This window comes from Physeter macrocephalus, chromosome 5, assembly GCF_002837175.3.
Source record: "Physeter macrocephalus isolate SW-GA chromosome 5, ASM283717v5, whole genome shotgun sequence".
NCBI classification, from domain to species: Eukaryota; Metazoa; Chordata; class Mammalia; order Artiodactyla; family Physeteridae; genus Physeter; species Physeter macrocephalus.
In genome coordinates, this window is record NC_041218.1 from 92,288,212 (window position 1) to 92,305,735 (window position 17,524).

Sequence of the window (17,524 nt, forward strand, 5' to 3'; positions counted from 1 at the left end):
AAAAGACTCCAGAGAGCCCCCCTGCCCTCTTCCATCAAGTGAGGTCACAGTGAAAAGACTCATCTATGAACCAGGAAGTGAACTCTCACCCGACAATGAATCTGTTGGTGCATTGATCTTGGACTTCTAGTCTCCAGAGCTGCGATAAATTTGTTTACTAGCCATCCAGTCTATGGTATTCTGTTACAGCAGCCCAAATGGACTAAGACAATCCATGAGGAAAGTGATCTGCCTTCTTGGGAGTGCCCTGTTTAGCTGTGATAATCAAAGAGTTTTTACGCAAAAAAAAAACCCCAAAAAACTCGGAGTGTCTTAGATTGATTACAAAACCAGCTACAATTCTTAACCCCTCCCTGTAACTGTAACTGTTGCAATGTGACTGTGGCCCCTCCCATCAAGAAGTGGAGTCTATTTCCCCAGCCCCTTGACTCTGGACTGGCCTTGGCACTTGATTTGGCACAGAATGCAATGGAAGTGATGGTGTGCTGGTTCTGAGCTCAGAACTCTAGAGACTTTGCACATTTCCACACTCTTTCAGAATCCTGCCACCCCTATGTAAACAAACCCAGGGTAGCCTGTTAAATAATGAAAGACACGTGGGCTGCTCACACATGGACTCAGCTGACAGCCAGCCAACTGCCGGATGTGTGAGGCCATCCTAGACCAGCAGCTCCAGAAATAGCTAACAGATACATGTAGAACGTTTAAAAACAGTTTCACTGTCACTAACTCTGCTAGTTACAATCTAACTTCAATCAGACCAGAATCTCGATCATTTTAGAAAGGTCAAAGGGGAAAATCATCAAGACCTCATATTTTTCCTCGACACAGACCTCGGGGATGAGTTCAAAAGTGTCAATCCAGGGCTTCCCTGGTGGCACAGTGGTTGAGAGTCCGCCTGCCGATGCAGGGGACGCGGGTTCGTGCCCCGGTCCGGGAGGATCCCACATGCCGCGAAGCGGCTGGGCCCGTGAGCCATGGCAGCTGAGCCTGCGCGTCCGGAGCCTGTGCTCCGCAGTGGGAGAGGCCACAACAGTGAGAGGCCCGCGTGAGAGGCCCGCGTACCACAAAAAAAAAAAAAAAAAAAAAAAAAAAGTATCAATCCACTTGAAAATTTGATTGATTTTTTTCCAGGTTTACTGGCAATTGGAAGCAATTGATAATAGTCTTATTCTCAGAGACCTTGCTAACCTGAGCTGCTTTTTACGGAACAGACTACGCATGCTTGCAAGGCTCATTTACAAAAGCAACTTAATCCAGGTGCTGACTGATTACCAAAATGGCAGAGTCAAGAGTGTCACTATTAAGAGTTATGATAGGGAATTCCTTGGAGGTCCAGTGGTTAGGACTCTGCACTTCCACTTCAGAGGGCACAGGTTCGATCCCTGGTCAGGGGAGTAAGATCCTGCATGCGGCACAGCCAAAAATAAATAAATAAATTTCTTTTTAAAAAGTTATGATAAATGTGTGTCAGAATTAGGTTCAGCTCTGAGCAACATAAATCCCCAAATGATAATAGCTTAAACTGGATTGCAGTTTCCCTTACGCAAACATCTAGGAAAGAAGATCAGGATTTCACAGGGCCGGGGGCCCAGGCTTCTATCTGGTTGCACTGCCATGGATGGCCTTGACTCCAAGATGGCAGCCTGTGCATTCCAAGCAAGAAGATAAAGGGAGGGGGAAAAAAAGGCAAAGGCAGAGTAGGAGGATGCAGAACTTGCCTACCCCCATGAACACAACAAAAATACATCTACATGTGGAACAATCCTGAAAACTCACTAGAGACTGGCAGAAAGACTCCTGTACAACCAAGGCTGCAGGAAAGAACCACATGGAATCAGGTAAGAGGGAAGAGAAGAGAAGCCATCAGGTTGGGACCTGTGTCCCTGGGAGGCGACTCAAGAGGGAAAAGATCCTCCCTGGGGAGGGAACAGTTTGAGCCACATAGTGGGTGGTCCAGCCCTGGGGTCTGACACAGGGAAGATGAGCCCCTTGGCTAGTTGGAGGGTCAGTGGAATGAACAGGAGGGCTGTGGGAAGCCTGGACCCCACTCATGAGGGGCATGCAGACGCTTACTTGCTCCCAAAGAAGGGTGGACTGACAACTGCACAGCCACCCTGGCACGCGCCTCAGCCTGAGCAGAGCAAACACGCCAGCGCGGCTTGCTTCAGGACACAGCACCCACTGGGGCGTGAGTTGCCACGGCTGAGGAGAAAGCTCAGCTGGGAGACACAGGGGCGGCTCAAACCAGAAGCAGCTTCTGAGTCAGGCAGAGGCATCTATTCCTGGCACTTACACAGGCAACATATGAGAGGCCCCAATCTTGGTCTGAGGCTGGACCACCAGAGCCCGCAGCCCTACCCATGCCGAGATCCCACACAGGCGCCGCCTGCCCTGCAGCACAGCTCCACACCAGGGTGAGGGCAGCAGAGGCCAAGGGGAGAGCTCAGCTGTGAGAGACAAAGGAGGCTCAGACCTGAGGCAGTGTCTAAACAGGGTGGGAGCAGTCATTATGGGTGCTAATACGGGCAGCCCGTCAGAAGTGGGCTAGGGCTCTGACCCCAGCTGGACCACTACAGACCATACCCCAACCAGCCCCTCTTGCTGGAGCACTGCTCCCTTCTGGGATGAGGGTGCCAGTGCTGGGAGAGGAGAGTGCATACACTTAAAGGGAATGGAGCCAGCTCAAACCCAACCCTTGGCGCTCTGCTCCAGCAACTTGGGACCTAACGCTGCCCCCAGTAGTGTGGTGAAGGCCACTGAACACAGTGGAGGCCCTGGCTCACACCTGGCTCCAGCCCTAGGCCCTCTAACCCCAACTCTGACCAAGGTGATAGCTGCCAGCAAACCCTGTGTAAAGACAGAGTGTGTTCATGTCAAATCCAGTTCTCCTACCAAAGGAGATGGCGCATGCAGTCTGCATGGGGATGTTCCCACATGAGGGCACCCCTTCAAGACCACAAGAGCTAACTCTTTCATTCATCTCTCAGAGACAGAAAGTTAAGCAAAATAAGAGGATTTTGTTTCAAATGAAAGAACAACAACAACAACAAAAAAACCCTGAGAAAAACAATTAATGAAACAATTTACGAAAGAATTAAAAGCATTAGTAGTAAGAATGCTAACTGAGTTAAGGAATAGAATAGATTAACACAGTGAGAAAATTAACAAGGAACTAGAATATATAAAAAAGAACCAGTTAGAACGGAATCATATTGATACAATAACTGAAATGAAAAACACACTAGAAGGAATAGACTAGGTGATACAGAAGAAAGCATTAAGTGATCTGGAAGATAGAATAATGGGAATCACCCAATCAGAACAGTAAAAACAAAAAAATTGAGAACAGTTTAAAGGATCTCTGGGACATCAAGTGTACCAACATTTGCATTATAGGGGTCCCAGAAGGAGAAGAGGGAAGGAGGTCGAAAATGTAATAGATGAAATTATGGCTGAAAACTTCCCAAACCTGAAGAAGAAAACAGATACCCAGGTACAGAAAGCACAGAGGGTCCCAAACAAGATGAACCCAAAGAGACCCACACCAAGACATATCATATTAAAATGGCAAACATTAAACAGAAGTCAAAAGGCAGCAAGAGGAAAAGAGTCACACACAAGGGAATCCCCATAAGGCTATGAGCAGCTTCCTGTGCAGAAACTTTGCAGGATGGAAGGGACTGGCATGATAGACAAAGTGCTTAGAAGGAAAAACCTGCACCTACGATACTCTACCCAGCAAGATTATCATTTAGAATTGATGGAGAGAGAAAAAACTTCACAGACAAGCCAAAAAAAAAGGTCATCAATAGTAAACCTACCCTAAAAAAAAGGTTAAAGGGTTTTCTCTAAGTGGAAAAGAAAGGCTGTAAAAGAATTAAGAATCTACAGGAAAGGAAAAAAAATCCCACTAGTAAAGGCACATACATAGTAAATGCTGAGGATCAAACACTTACATACACTAGTACGAAATTAAACAAAAAAACTGTACAATCAACTATAACTACAATAATCAGTAAATGGATCAACATGAAAATGTAAAATACGACATCAAAAACAAAACGTGGGGGAGGGGAGTAAAAAAGATGTAGATCTTTTAGAGTGTTTAAACTTAAAGGACTCCCTGTTGAAAACAAATACATCTAGTTATGGGTCAATATATATGAAACTCGTGGTAACCACAAATCAAAAACCTAAATAAAAATGAGACAAAGGAACACAAGCATATCACTAAAGAAAAAAAAAAAAACCCGCAAGGGGAAAACCACAAGGAGAACACAGGAGAACTGTAAAACTAGAAAACAAGTAATAAAATGGCAATAAGTGCATACCTACCAATAATTATTTTAAATGCCAATGGACTAAATGCTCCACTCAGAAAGACATAGGGTGGCTAACTGGATAAAAAGAAGACCCACCTATCCATGCTGCTTACAACAGGCACACCTCAGAGCTCAAGACACACAGACTGAAAGCGATGGGACAGAAAAAGGTGTTTCATGAAAATGGAAACAAGAAAGCAGGAGTAGCAATACTCACGTCAGAAAATTTTTTTTTTTTTTTTTTTTTTTTTTTTTTGCTGTACATGGGCCTCTCACGCTCACGGGCCCAGCCGCTCCGCGGCATGTGGGACCCTCCCGGACCGGGGCACGGACCCGTATCCCCTGCATCGGCAGGCGGACTCTCAACCACTGCGCCACCAGGGAAGCCCCAGAAAAACTGAACTTTAAAACAAAGTCTGTAACAATAGACAAAGAAGAGCATTATATAATGATAAAGGGATCCATACAAGAAGAAGACATTATAGTCATTAACATATATGCACCCAATACAGGAGCACCAGATATATAAAGCAAATATTAACAAAGAAATTAACAGACGGGCTTCCCTGGTGGTGCAGTGGTTGAGAATCTGCCTGCCAATGCAGGGGACACGGGTTCAAGCCCTGGTCTGGGAAGATACCACATGCCGTGGAGCAACTAGGCCTGTGAGCCATGCCGCTGAGCCTGCGCTCTAGAGCCCGTGAGCCACAATTGCTGAGCCTGCGCGTCTGGAGCCTGTGCTCTGCAACAAGAGAGGCCACAATAGTGAGAGGCCCGCGCACTGTGATGAGGAGTGGCCCACATTTGCCGCAACTAGAGAAAGCCCTAGCACAGAAACAAAGGCCCAACACAGCCATAAATAAGTAAATAAAATTTTTTTTTAAAAGAAATTAACAGTAATACAGTAATAGCAGGGGACTTTCACACCCCACTTACATCAATGTAGTGATCATCCAGACAGAAAATCAGTAAGGCAACCAGTCGTCTTAAGTGACAGAGCAGGTGGACTTAGATATCTATAGGACATTCCATCAAAAGCAAACAAACAAAACTGAGCAGAATACAGTCTTTTCAAGAGTACATGGCGTGTTCTCCATGAGAGATCACGTGCTATGCCACAAAACAAGTCTCAACAAATTTAAGAGGATAGAAATATCATGCATTTTTTTCTGACTATGATGGTATGAAACTAGAAATTGCAGACAGAAAAATGGGAAAAACACACATGGAGACTAAGCAATATGCTACTAAAAATCCAATAGGTCAATGAAGAAATCAAAGAAGAAATCAGAAATATCTCAAGACAAATGAAAATGGAAACAACATACCAAAAACTATGGGATGCAGCAAAAGAAGTTCTAAGAGGGTAGTTTATAGCAATACAAGCCTACCTCAAGAAACAAAAAAATCTCAAACAACCTAACTTATCATCTAAAAGGAATTAGAGAAAGAACAAAGAAAGCCCAAAGTCAACAGAAGGAAATGAAGATCAGAGAGGAAATAAAACAGACCCCCCCCCCAAAAGTTAACGATCAATGAAACCAAGAGCTGGTTTTTTTTAGTGTTAAAAAAATAGACAAGCCTTTAGCCAGTTTCGTCAAGAAGTGAGAGGACCTGAATAAAACAAAGAAATGGAGGAGAACAACTAATACTACAGAGACACAAAAAATCATATTACTATGGCCTAATAGTTATACACCAACAAAGTGGACAACCTAGAAGATATGGCCAAGTTTCTAGAAATTTACAACTTGCCAAGACTGAATCAGGAAGAAATAAACAGTCTGAACATACCAATAACTAGTAGTGAAATTGAATTTGTAATAAAAAACTTGCAAAGAGAAGTCCAGGACCAGACAGCTTCACGGGAGAATTCTACCTACCATGTAAAGAGTTAATACCTATCCTTCTCAAACTATTCCAAAAAATTGAGGAGGGAACACTCCCAAATTCATTCCACAAGGCCACCATTACCCTGACACCAAAACCAGACAAAGACACTACAAAAACAAAGTTACAGGCCAGTACCTTTGATGAATATAGATGCAAAACTTCTCACCAAAATATTAGCAAATCGAATTCAATAATACATAAAAAGATCATAGATTATGAGCAAGTGGGATTTATTCTGTGGATGCAAGGAAGGTTCAATATTCACAAATCCATCTATTTGACATACCACATTAACAAAGCCAAGAATACAAATCACATGCTCATCTCAATAGACACAAAAAACATTTTACAAAATTCAACATCTGTTTGTGACAAAAACTCAAAGTTGGTATAGAGGGAACATGTATCAATGTATAAAAGACCATTTACAACAAACCCACAGGTAACATCACACTCAATGGTAAAAAGCTGAAATCTTTTCATCTAAATTCAGGAATAAGACAAGGATGCCCACTCTCACCACTTCTATTTAACACAATATTGAAAGTCCTAGCCACAGCAATCAAACAAGAAAAATAAAAGGCATCCAAATTGGAAAAAACGCAGTAAAGCTGTCACTATTTGCAGCTGACATGATACTATATAGAAACCCCTGAAGTCTCCACCACACCCCAAAATATTAGAATGAATTCAGTAATGTTTTACGGTACAAGACTTACAGAAAAATCTATTGCTTTTCTGTACACTAATAATGAACGATCAAAAAGAAAACAAGAAAACAATCCCGTTTAAAATTGCATCAAAAAGAATAAAATACCTAGGTGTAAACTTAACCAAGGAGATGAAAGACCTATACTCTCAAAACCATAAATCACTTATGAAGGAATGTGAAAATGTGACAAAGAAATTTGAAGATATCCTGTGTGCTTGGATTGGAAAAATAAGATGTTCATACTATCCAAAGCAATCTACAGATCTAACGCAACCCCTATCAAAATACCAATGATATTTTTCACAAAACTAAAACAATCCTAAAATTCATATGGAACCACAAAAACCCCCAAACTGCCAAAGAAACCTTGAGAAAAAAGAACAAAGCTGGAAGTAACATGCTCCCTGACATCAGATTATACTACAAAGCTACAGTAATCAAAACAGCATGGTACTGGCACAAAAGCAGACACATAGATTGGTGGAATAGAATTGCGAGCTCAGAAATAAATCCATGCACTTACGGTCAATCAATCTACAACAAAGGAGGCAAGAATATACACTGGAGTAAAGACAGTCTCTTCAACAAGTGGTACTGGGAAAACTGTACAGCTACATGTCAAAGAATGAGATTAGTTCATTTCCTCACACTATAAACAAAAATAAACTCAAAGGATTGAAAGACCTAAAAGACCTGAAGCCATAAAACTCCTAGAACATAGACAGAACACTCCGACATAAATCATAGTAATATTTTTTTGGATTTGTCTCCTCAAGCAGAGGAAACAAAAGCAGAAATAAGTAAATGGGACTTAATTAAACTAAAAGCTTCTGCACAGCAAAGGAAAATACTGACAAAAGACAACTTATTGAGTGGGAGAAAATATTTGCAATCTTGTATGAATAAAAAACTGTACAGCTACATGTCAAAGAATGAGATTAGTTCATTTCCTCACACTATAAACAAAAATAAACTCAAAGGATTGAAAGACCTAAAAGACCTGAAGCCATAAAACTCCTAGAACATAGACAGAACACTCCGACATAAATCATAGTAATATTTTTTTGGATTTGTCTCCTCAAGCAGAGGAAACAAAAGCAGAAATAAGTAAATGGGACTTAATTAAACTAAAAGCTTCTGCACAGCAAAGGAAAATACTGACAAAAGACAACTTATTGAGTGGGAGAAAATATTTGCAATCTTGTATGAATAAGGGGTTAATATCCAAAATATATAAACAGCTCTTACAACTCAATATCAAAAACCCCAATTTTAAAAATGAGAAGACCTGAATAGACATTTTTTCAAAGATGACATATAGATGGCCAACAAGTACATGAAGAGTTGCTCAACACTGCTAACCGGAGAAATGCAAATCAAAACCACAATGAGATTATCACCTCACACTAGTCAGAATGGCCAACATCAAAAAGAACACAAATAACAAATGTTGGAGAGGATTGGAGAAAAGGGCATCCTCCTACACTGTTAGTGGGAATGTAAACTGGTGCAGCCACTATGGAAAATAAAATGGAGGTTTCTCAATAAACTAAAAATGGAACTACCATATGATACATCAATTCTACTCTGGGTATATATCCAAAGAAAAAAAACACTTATTGGAAAAGATACAGGCACCCCAATGTTCACAGAAGCACTATTCACAATAGCCAAGATACGGAACCAACCTCAGTGTCCATCAACAGATGAATGGATAAGGAAGGTGTGCTATATATAAACCTACACACAATGGACTATTATTCATCCATAAAAAAGAATAAAATTCTACCATTTACAACAATGTGGATGGACCTATAGAGTATTATGATTAGTAAAGTAAGTCAGACAGAAAAAGACAAATATTCTGTGTTATCACTTACATGTGGAATCTAAAAAATAAAACAAATGAATTAAAAAAACAGAAAAGAAACAGACTCACAGATACAGAGAACCAACTAGTGGTTACCAGTAGGGAGAGGCAAGATTGGAGGGGCAAGATAGGGGTATGGAATTAAGTGACACAAACTAGTATGTATAAAATCGACAAGCAACAAGGATATATTGTACAGTACAGAGAAATATAGCCATTATTTTGTAGTAACTTTAAATGGAGTATCATCTACAAAATTACTCAATCACTAGGTTGTATACCTGAAACTATATAATGCCATCATCTTATTACCCTCTTGCCAGCCACACCTAGCTGCAAGGAAGACTCAGAAAGGGAATCTTTACTTTGAGAGGCCTAGTACTTAGCTACAAATTGGATTACTACTGAATTTGGAAGACAGAGACAAAGAATGTTTAACACCTTGTTACATATTTCTACTCAGGGTCAGTAAGGGCATCCTTTAACTTTCAAATGAGTTGTGCTCTCAATTTTATTTACATGCTCAATTGTTTGTAACCTGGAAAGCAATTCCTCACAGAAACAATATTGTTTCTGAGGATTATGTTCCCAGACCAATAAACAAAATCTGTTTTAGCCTACAGTGTCTTTGAAATATGGTTTTTCATCTATACTCCATAACCCCTTATTCCATCATTTCAAGGGAAAAAGTATACACCAAATGACTGCAGACTGTATTTTAGGAACAGAAAGGGACCTCCTGAAACAGCAAATGTTGAAGGGAAAGGGGGCCCCTCTTGAGCCATGTGGGTGCCCTACATTTGCATCAGAAAAAAAGTCTTCCTAAGATATCAGTCATACTATAAGGTTGTGACTTGGAGAACACGGCTCCCCAGAGGGGGATGACCACATTCCATCCCATTTTAGCCTATTCATCTTTTATTTGTTGCAGGAACTGTGCTCCTGGAGACTATGCGGCCCCGGTTATGTACATGAAGATGGATGCAGTGCTATCCTGAGCTTGAGGCAGTCTGTTGCCTTCACCCTGCCCCAGTTTCAGGCTTCACCAAGGGCAACTGCAGGTACAATCAGCCTCCCTTGACGGCTAGTCTTTGACCAAGTACACTACTGGCTTCATCAGAGACACTCACTGTGTGTATGTGTGATAAACATATCCACAGTGTCAGAAACACAGGGACCAAGCGATAGAGAACAGAGCAAGAGAAAGAGTAAAACGTGAGAATTCATGCCAGTTGATCTTCTAAATTGTGGGGAACATGGAACATGAAGCATTTCCAACACACAGATGTCTGGAATGACTTAGTTTGGCAGTTTGTCGTTTTCTGCTCCCATCAAGCAGTTCACCATGGCTGATAGATGTCTTTCCTGATTATCACGGGGAGCCTTGCTACTCTGAAACCTATTGATTAATGCATCCATCTTCCCAGCCTTGGAAACCTTTCCACTAGGCTGCTTAGGAGAGTTGATTAAGAAGTCTTCTTCGTATTTTCAAGCCCTCTGAAAATTCTTACGGACCATATGGGGAAGAGAAATCAAGGTTTCCAAGGACGAGTTTCAAATGGGCTTAACTTCTTTTGTGGGCTACTCTTCAGAAATTTCCTTTGCTAACTGGTCAAAGCGCTTGCCTAATGATAACAGAGCCTCCTCTTAACTTACTTTCCAGCAGAGAGAGGCTCAGTGGCTTTTTTTTTTTTTTTTCCTTAAGTGGACTGAGTTTCTTTCAAGAGGTTGAGTTTTAACTCAACTTCAATCACAACGAAGGTCCCATAACTCTCCTTTGAGTACTTACAAAATTACTTTTTCTATTGAGTTACACTAAATTGGTGGTCAGCAGGAGAATTAAAGCCCTTCTGCCACTTCCTGTGAGGAAGCCAGAACACTGCAGACACTACCACAAGGTTCCAAGAATAGGAACGATATGCACAGATTAATGACTAACCCACACAGAGGGCTCAGAGCAACTGAGATTCACAGTGAGATCCACGCTGCTTCCAGCAGAGCTAGACCTCCCTTCTCTTCCAGTAACCAAATCAGCCCTATGACCCTACACAAGATACCTCTGCACTTTTTTTCCTGGGCATTTAATACCATCCAGCAAGCCCTGTCCTTAGATTCTGGTGCCTAACCTTCCTTTCCTCCCAAGGATTTAGGGATATTCGAAAATATGTTTTCCAATGAGTAACTAACGATTCAGGATGTAATATATCCTCATGTAGCACACCAATAAAGTAGGTTGGCTAGTTTACCCACTCAGTGAAAAAGCAGGGGTGATGATCAGAGTATCTGACAACTCAAAGCACGGCAGTCAGCAATTCAAATGAAATGTTGGCCATTACGTCAGCTAAGTACCTACTACAGAACGTTGGCCCCGTCACGAGTGGGGAGACGTCCCCTGATGACCAGTGTCCAGACTGGAAGATTCCTCCCTTGTTACGGTCTTTCTTGAAGACAGGGCATAGCTCTTTGTGGCCTGGGGCTCTTTTAAAGGATTCACCTTTCCCTCTTCTGCAAGTTTGTGTGACAGTCTCTTTAGACTCGGTGAAGGCTGAGAATCTATTTGTAGATTCCAAACACGATTATCATTTGTAGAATGCCACTTGTTCCCAAATCTATCACCAAGGTCTGTCAATTCTATTTCCTAAGCAGTCCCAAATCATTCCTGCCTTCTGTCCCCTCTGAGACATAGGTCAGGCACACATTATGTCCCATCTGGATTCCGTGTAACTAGTCCCCCAGGCATGTCCTTGTAATCCAGCCTGCAAACACGTACAGGGAGTGTGTTCTAAGCACAAACCTGATTGGGTCACTTCAGTGCTTAAAATAATTAAACACTGCTCTGTAGGAGTGTAAATCTCAGTAATATTTCCAGGCACTTTGTGAGGTACCCCTACAATATTCTCCCTTTCCCTAGTCAAAGGCTGATGTTCTAACCAAACCCAACTATTTCAAGTTCCTGAAGGCATGATTCTTCATGTCTGAGACAGCAGGAGCTGCTCCCTGCATCTGGAATGTGGGCTGCAAGCCGGCCCTGCCTTCTCTAGGACTTTGTGATCTCAGAGCCTCAGCTAAAGACTTCTACTGACAGACTCTTTACAAACCCTGTATCTTTGTCATGACACCTGGGCCCACAAAGTGGGGAGACCTCAAAGGGTGACCACCTTCAGTCATTTGGGAGTAAACTAGTTATTTACTCCCAGATTGAATGCAGTAGTAGAAAGGATGTGGGTTTAGGGTCTTAGGAGGACACATTTCCTGAGATAACCTTGGCTAATTCACTTAGCCTCTTTCAGGTTGCAGGATATGGCACTGTCATTTCTGTAAGGTAAAGATGAAAAAAATCAGCAATTTCATATAGTTTAACCTCCTTTAAAGTCTCCTGCTCTGTGAAATGCAGCTGTTAATCTCCACCTGCCCGGTCTGCTGTGAGGAAGTTTAGCAACACGGTTAAAAGCTTGGGGGTTATAACTGGGTTAGAGCTCCAGCTCTGACTACCAGCTGTGTGGACCTTGTACAAGTTACTTAACCTTAGCGGGCCTCGGTTTCCTCACCCATAAAGTTGGGGTAATTGCAAGGCCTTCTTTGTAAAGAAGCCGTGAAAACTGAATGAGAATTTGCACTGAAGGCTGAGTTTACAGTCAACATTCTCTAAATGGCGCAGTTATCGTGAGCAAATGGTAAGTGGAGCCCACTTTGTAAAATGCTCTAATTTTAATCGCTCTGCGAATAGCTTAACAGTATAACTAATTTGCAACCTGACTGCTTGGTGGATGAACACTATCTTTAGATCCTGAGTACCTTCCTCACCATTTAAAACCCTCCATTCTCCCTCAGTACTGATCAGGATCCTGAGTGGATGTGCCTACATGCTCTCTTTGCTTTCCTTCCCTCCTACGTGGTCCATGTGCCACCATTATGAGTTTAAAAGGTTGGAAAAGAATTCCTGGGGGCCCCCAGCACCTGCCCCATCCCCTTTCTCTGACTCCCATTAACTCCTGAAAAAGTCAAAGTAGTGGTCAAGAAGCGATGCTTGCGCAGGTGTGTTATGAGGCTATTCAATACCAAGATTGCAATGAAACCATCCCTGTTTGCAAGAGTAACTCCAAAGATGATGATGCTTCTCTGTGGGGTGACTCCTGGCTTGGCCTTGTGTTCACAGGGAGACCTAAGCCTGAGTTCATTACCTACCTCACCCACTGGCCCTGCTCAGTACTCCAGAGAAAGGTGCCCACGCCACAAGCTGGGCATTTCTGCTGGGCCAGCACCCCAAGGCACTCACCTCACCCCCTTCTACTATTCCCTCTTTGCTGGCCCTTTGGCAGCATTTGCCCTTTGGCAAATGCCCACATGGCTCACCTCTTTTCTTCTTCAGAAATGGCCTGGTGTGATCTAGGTCTTTGACTTGGGGGGAAGCTGTTATCTTTCTGAAAGGCTTTATGTTGAAGTCCTCTGGAAATAAAGACACACATTCCCCAAGGTGATCCAAAGCCCAAGTGAGGGGAACGACTGTGCCAGCCAAGCTGAGCTTCCCCACGCCCCCCACTTCTGGCCTTCCTCTGACTCTGGTTTAGAGGAGCTGCTCAAGAGGAGGTACAAGGCCTCTGCTCCTTGCTTAACCGAGGCCCCAGCCAGAGGCCCTTGGGCGTGGCCTCCCAGCCCCAGTTCTACATGCCCCCTCCTGTTCATCACTGCTGTCCGCTATGGGCCAGTCCTATACCTGGGAAAGGAAACCCAAGGAGCCTGTGCCCCAGCTGGAGTGACCAGCTCCTTGTTCTTACTCCTCTGACCTTGTTTCCTCATTCCGATAACTGACCTCCTCAAGGTTACAGGGCCCACCTGTTCCCAGGTCCACCGGCATGCCCTTTTGACCATTTTTCTGATACCTAGCGCCCCCAGCCCTCCCGAAGACCACAGCCTCCATCTTAAAACCCAGCCAGAACTTGACATATGATGTGTTGCGGGGTGAGGAGAGGCTGATGTTCCCTCTGGAGACCGGGGTGGTGGTGAGGGGAACGGTCAGCAGAGAAGGGACAAGAAAAGAGAAAGAGCAGCAAAGGACAGAGTGGTAAAGAGCATCCATGAGGGAAAAAGAGAGCTGGAGAGACACCAAGTAGCACAGCTGTTGGGAATCCAGTCCTTAGGTCTTCTGCCTCAAGTAGTTTTGAGGGACTGAATACAACTTGATTTTACCCACCTGATTCATCAGGGGAATCCCAGGGCTTTGAGAGCCAGCAAGGTCAGGAGGAAACACACACAGAAAGCTACCCCTTTGCAGCTATTAATTTAACACAGTGCATGTACCTGTGAGGCAGCAAGGACACTCCTAATTACCGCCTTAAAAAATGCCTAGCTTTTGGCCTTCCCTGGTGGCGCAGTGGTTGAGAATCCGCCTGCCCATGCAGGGAACACGGGTTCATGCCCCGGTCCGGGAAGATCCCACATGCCGTGGAGCGGCTGGGCCCGTGAGCCATGGCCGCTGAGCCTGCGCGTCCGGAGCCTGTGCTCTGCAATGGGAGAGGCCACAACAGTGAGAGGCCCGCGTACCGCAAAAAATAAAAAAAAAGCCTAGCTTTTAAAAATTTCCTTGCCCCTGCTTTCAACTTTGCCAAAGTGTGATCCTCGGAGGAGTGTGTCTTCAGTCTGGCCACAGACACTGTGACATCTCAGTCTACAAATGGTGCCCCAAGAGTGCTGCCTGCTGAGCCCCAGCAGCTGTGGATGGGACCCTGAACTGGATTCCAGATTTCTCCCTCTGTGTAAGGCTTGGAGCACATTATGCTAAGTGAAATTACATCACACAGAGAAAGAGAAATGCTGTATGGTATCACTTACATGTGGAATCGAAAAGATACCACAAACCAGGGAATATAATAAAAAAAGAAGCAGACTCACAGATAAATAGAAAACAAGCTAGTGGGGACCAGCGGGGAGAAGGAAGGGGAGAGGGGCAAGAAAGGGGTAGGGGAGTAAGAGACACAAACTATTAGGTCTAAAATAAGTTACAAGGATATATATAACAAAAAGAATATAGCCAATATTTTATAATAATTATAAATGGAATATAACCTTTAAAATTGTGAATCACTATATTGTACACCTAAGATATTATATAGCAACTATACTTCAATAAACATTTTTTCTTAAGTTTTTCTCTTGATTGGGTCAGTTTTCTGGGTCTATTCATAAGTCACATACATGTTCTATAAATACCAAAATATTTCCCAAGTCATATATATCCTTAATCAGTTATCATTATCTTGTCCAAATTTGATTTTACATCATCTCTCCTCTCTCCATCACCATTTCTACAGGATTTGCTTCCTGCAGCACTAAGTTTTTTTTTTTTACCTCTGCCACTAGTTACCCACAGAGATCTAAGTATGCTAATAATAATAAAAGCACCTAATATTTACCAAGATCTTCTTATCTAGCAGGCACTAAGGGCTTTACAGGTACTATTATCTCATTTTATTCTCAGTCTGTAGCTGTTGTTATCTCTAGATGTCAGTTAGATGCACTATGACAGAATGGAGGTCCTGAAAAGCCTCTTACTGCAAGACACCTAGAAATGACTCAAACTATAACAAAACGACTTGTCACTGCAAATCTGAGCTGGTGAGAAATAGACAAAATTCCCTAGGACAGCAAACAACAACAACGTAGAAGAAGCTGAAGGCCAGGGTGGTAAGCAAGCCCAAATGGCTTTGGCTGCCCTAGGATGTTGGCTGGTTTTCCTAACCAAGGGGTTTGGATTTTAATAGTCACTTGGTAAAGGAAAGCCAAGCCTTGAACTCACTCCAGGTAGAAAGTTGGAACTTAAATGCCTGTATTAGGGAAAAAAAACAAAACAAAAAAAAACGCTGGAAAGAAAGAAAAAAAAAATCAATGATCTAAGCATCCATGTTGAAAAATTAACCACAAATTAAATCCTAAGAAAGTAACAAAGAGTGGAAATTAACATAAAACAAAACACACGCATGCCCCCTAAAGCTAGAGCCCTGGAAGACGTACAACTTCAGTGGAGAGAGGGGACTAGAAAAAAATTCCATCCACAAGCAAAGGGAGACCGCAAAGAAACTTGCCTGTCTTGTCTTGGTTCTGAATTCAGGACCAAAAGGCTCTGGGAATTCATAAACATGGGCCTCCCCAGCTCAGGTTAGAGCAGGCAAACAACAAGCAAATAAACAAGCATAAAAAGGAGTCCCTGCTCGACAAGTCCCCCAGAACACCTGGCAGCCTCAAAGGCAAGGCCTCTGCCACAAGACATACCCTCCACACAAGCTGCCCACACTCACCGTCGGGAGAAGGCGGTCCCAAAAGCCGTAGATACCGCTCACACCCGCAGTCCTCAGCGTCTGAGTCACATCCATCCTTTATAAGTGCTGACTCTCAAAGCATAATGCTGCAGTCACCTGGAACTCCTTAGAAATGCAAATCACTGGGGCCCAGCTGGACCCACTGAATCAGGCGCTCTGGGGTGGATCCCAACAATCTGTTTCACAAGCCCTGTAGGCGATTCTGATGCGCTCAGTTTGAGAATTTTATACCCATTCTTCCTCCTGTTGGGGAAGAAGAAAACTTTCTTCTACCCTTCTAGGTTTTTCTGACGGATCTAAGAATTAAAGTGACATGAGACAGATTAACAGGCGAAAATCAAATTTGAACGAGAGGTTCAAGAAAGATAAAATGAGGTCTATATGCCATCCTAAGCTAAGGAACAGAACAGATTCTGGGGCTTCTAAGGCCAGGGAGGGTCATTCACAGGATGATAAGAAGAAGAGCACATGTTTGGTAATTAGATGTTTGCCCTGCCATATACATGGGACCACTCGATAAAATTTATCTCTGGTAATAACTCCTTTTCTGGGAAAAGAAAACCTAAAAACAGGTTAAATTCCTCTAGGTAGTTAAGTGAGAGGCAGTAGTTTTCTCTTGAGTCCACAGGGTCTTCACTACCTTCAGATAATAGTAATCCACATGCCAAAAGAGCAAAAATTGGGGAGGCCTGTTCTGAACCCCTACATTCCCAAGGACTGCCACCAAGACAAAAATATTCAATAAAGTCCAATAAGATTGGGAATTATCACTCCAGAACCCAAGTATATATTATGTCTACCAAACCTTAAATATAATTTTTAGGCCACCAAAGAGAAATTTTATTTTTAAAGCACTGGAACACATATGAGTCATTCTTTTCACATTTTATATAATAAAATAGTAGACGCTTTAAACAAGTAGGGTTTCAGCTTTAAAAATGAAGTCTTCTCACATGATTATTTATAACCTATTTTTGTAATAATTAAAATATGACTGAAAGATACCAATTACTTTCATATGAAAAGAGCGCCATTTACATAAATTACAATGCTAATAATCTTCTATTTTCAATCTAGAATTTGGGTGTATATGCTATGTTTTTCCTTGGGTAGAAAGAACGACTCCTCTTAAATAGAATAAGTATTTATTCTGTTGCTTTGAATACACGAATAGTTTTGAAATTAGGACATCTTGCTTGGGACACAACTAAATCATCTGGTCACCTCCAATTACACTTTCAGTTGTTAGTTCTTACACACTGGTGTTCAGAGTGTTTATTTATTTCAACTTCATGCAGGTCTGAAACGCTGATAGACTTCATTAAAAATAAGAACTTTTATTTCATAGAGTCTATGACCTCATGTTTTCTATTTCATATTGTTGTTTCATCAGAAAATATGTTCTATAAGT

The 17,524-nt window shown here is 42.5% G+C and overlaps 1 long non-coding RNA gene across 1 annotated transcript in view; it reads right to left on the bottom strand.

The window, feature by feature from the left end:
- The window catches only part of LOC129392143 (uncharacterized), a 140,438-nt gene extending 124,300 nt beyond the window's left edge, over window positions 1-16,138 (bottom strand). Inside the window, exon 1 of the long non-coding RNA XR_008617454.1 lies at window positions 16,093-16,138. This is a non-coding gene — a long non-coding RNA (uncharacterized lncRNA). The remainder of the gene's footprint in view (window positions 1-16,092) is intronic.
- Between the last annotated feature and the right edge of the window lie 1,386 nt (window positions 16,139-17,524).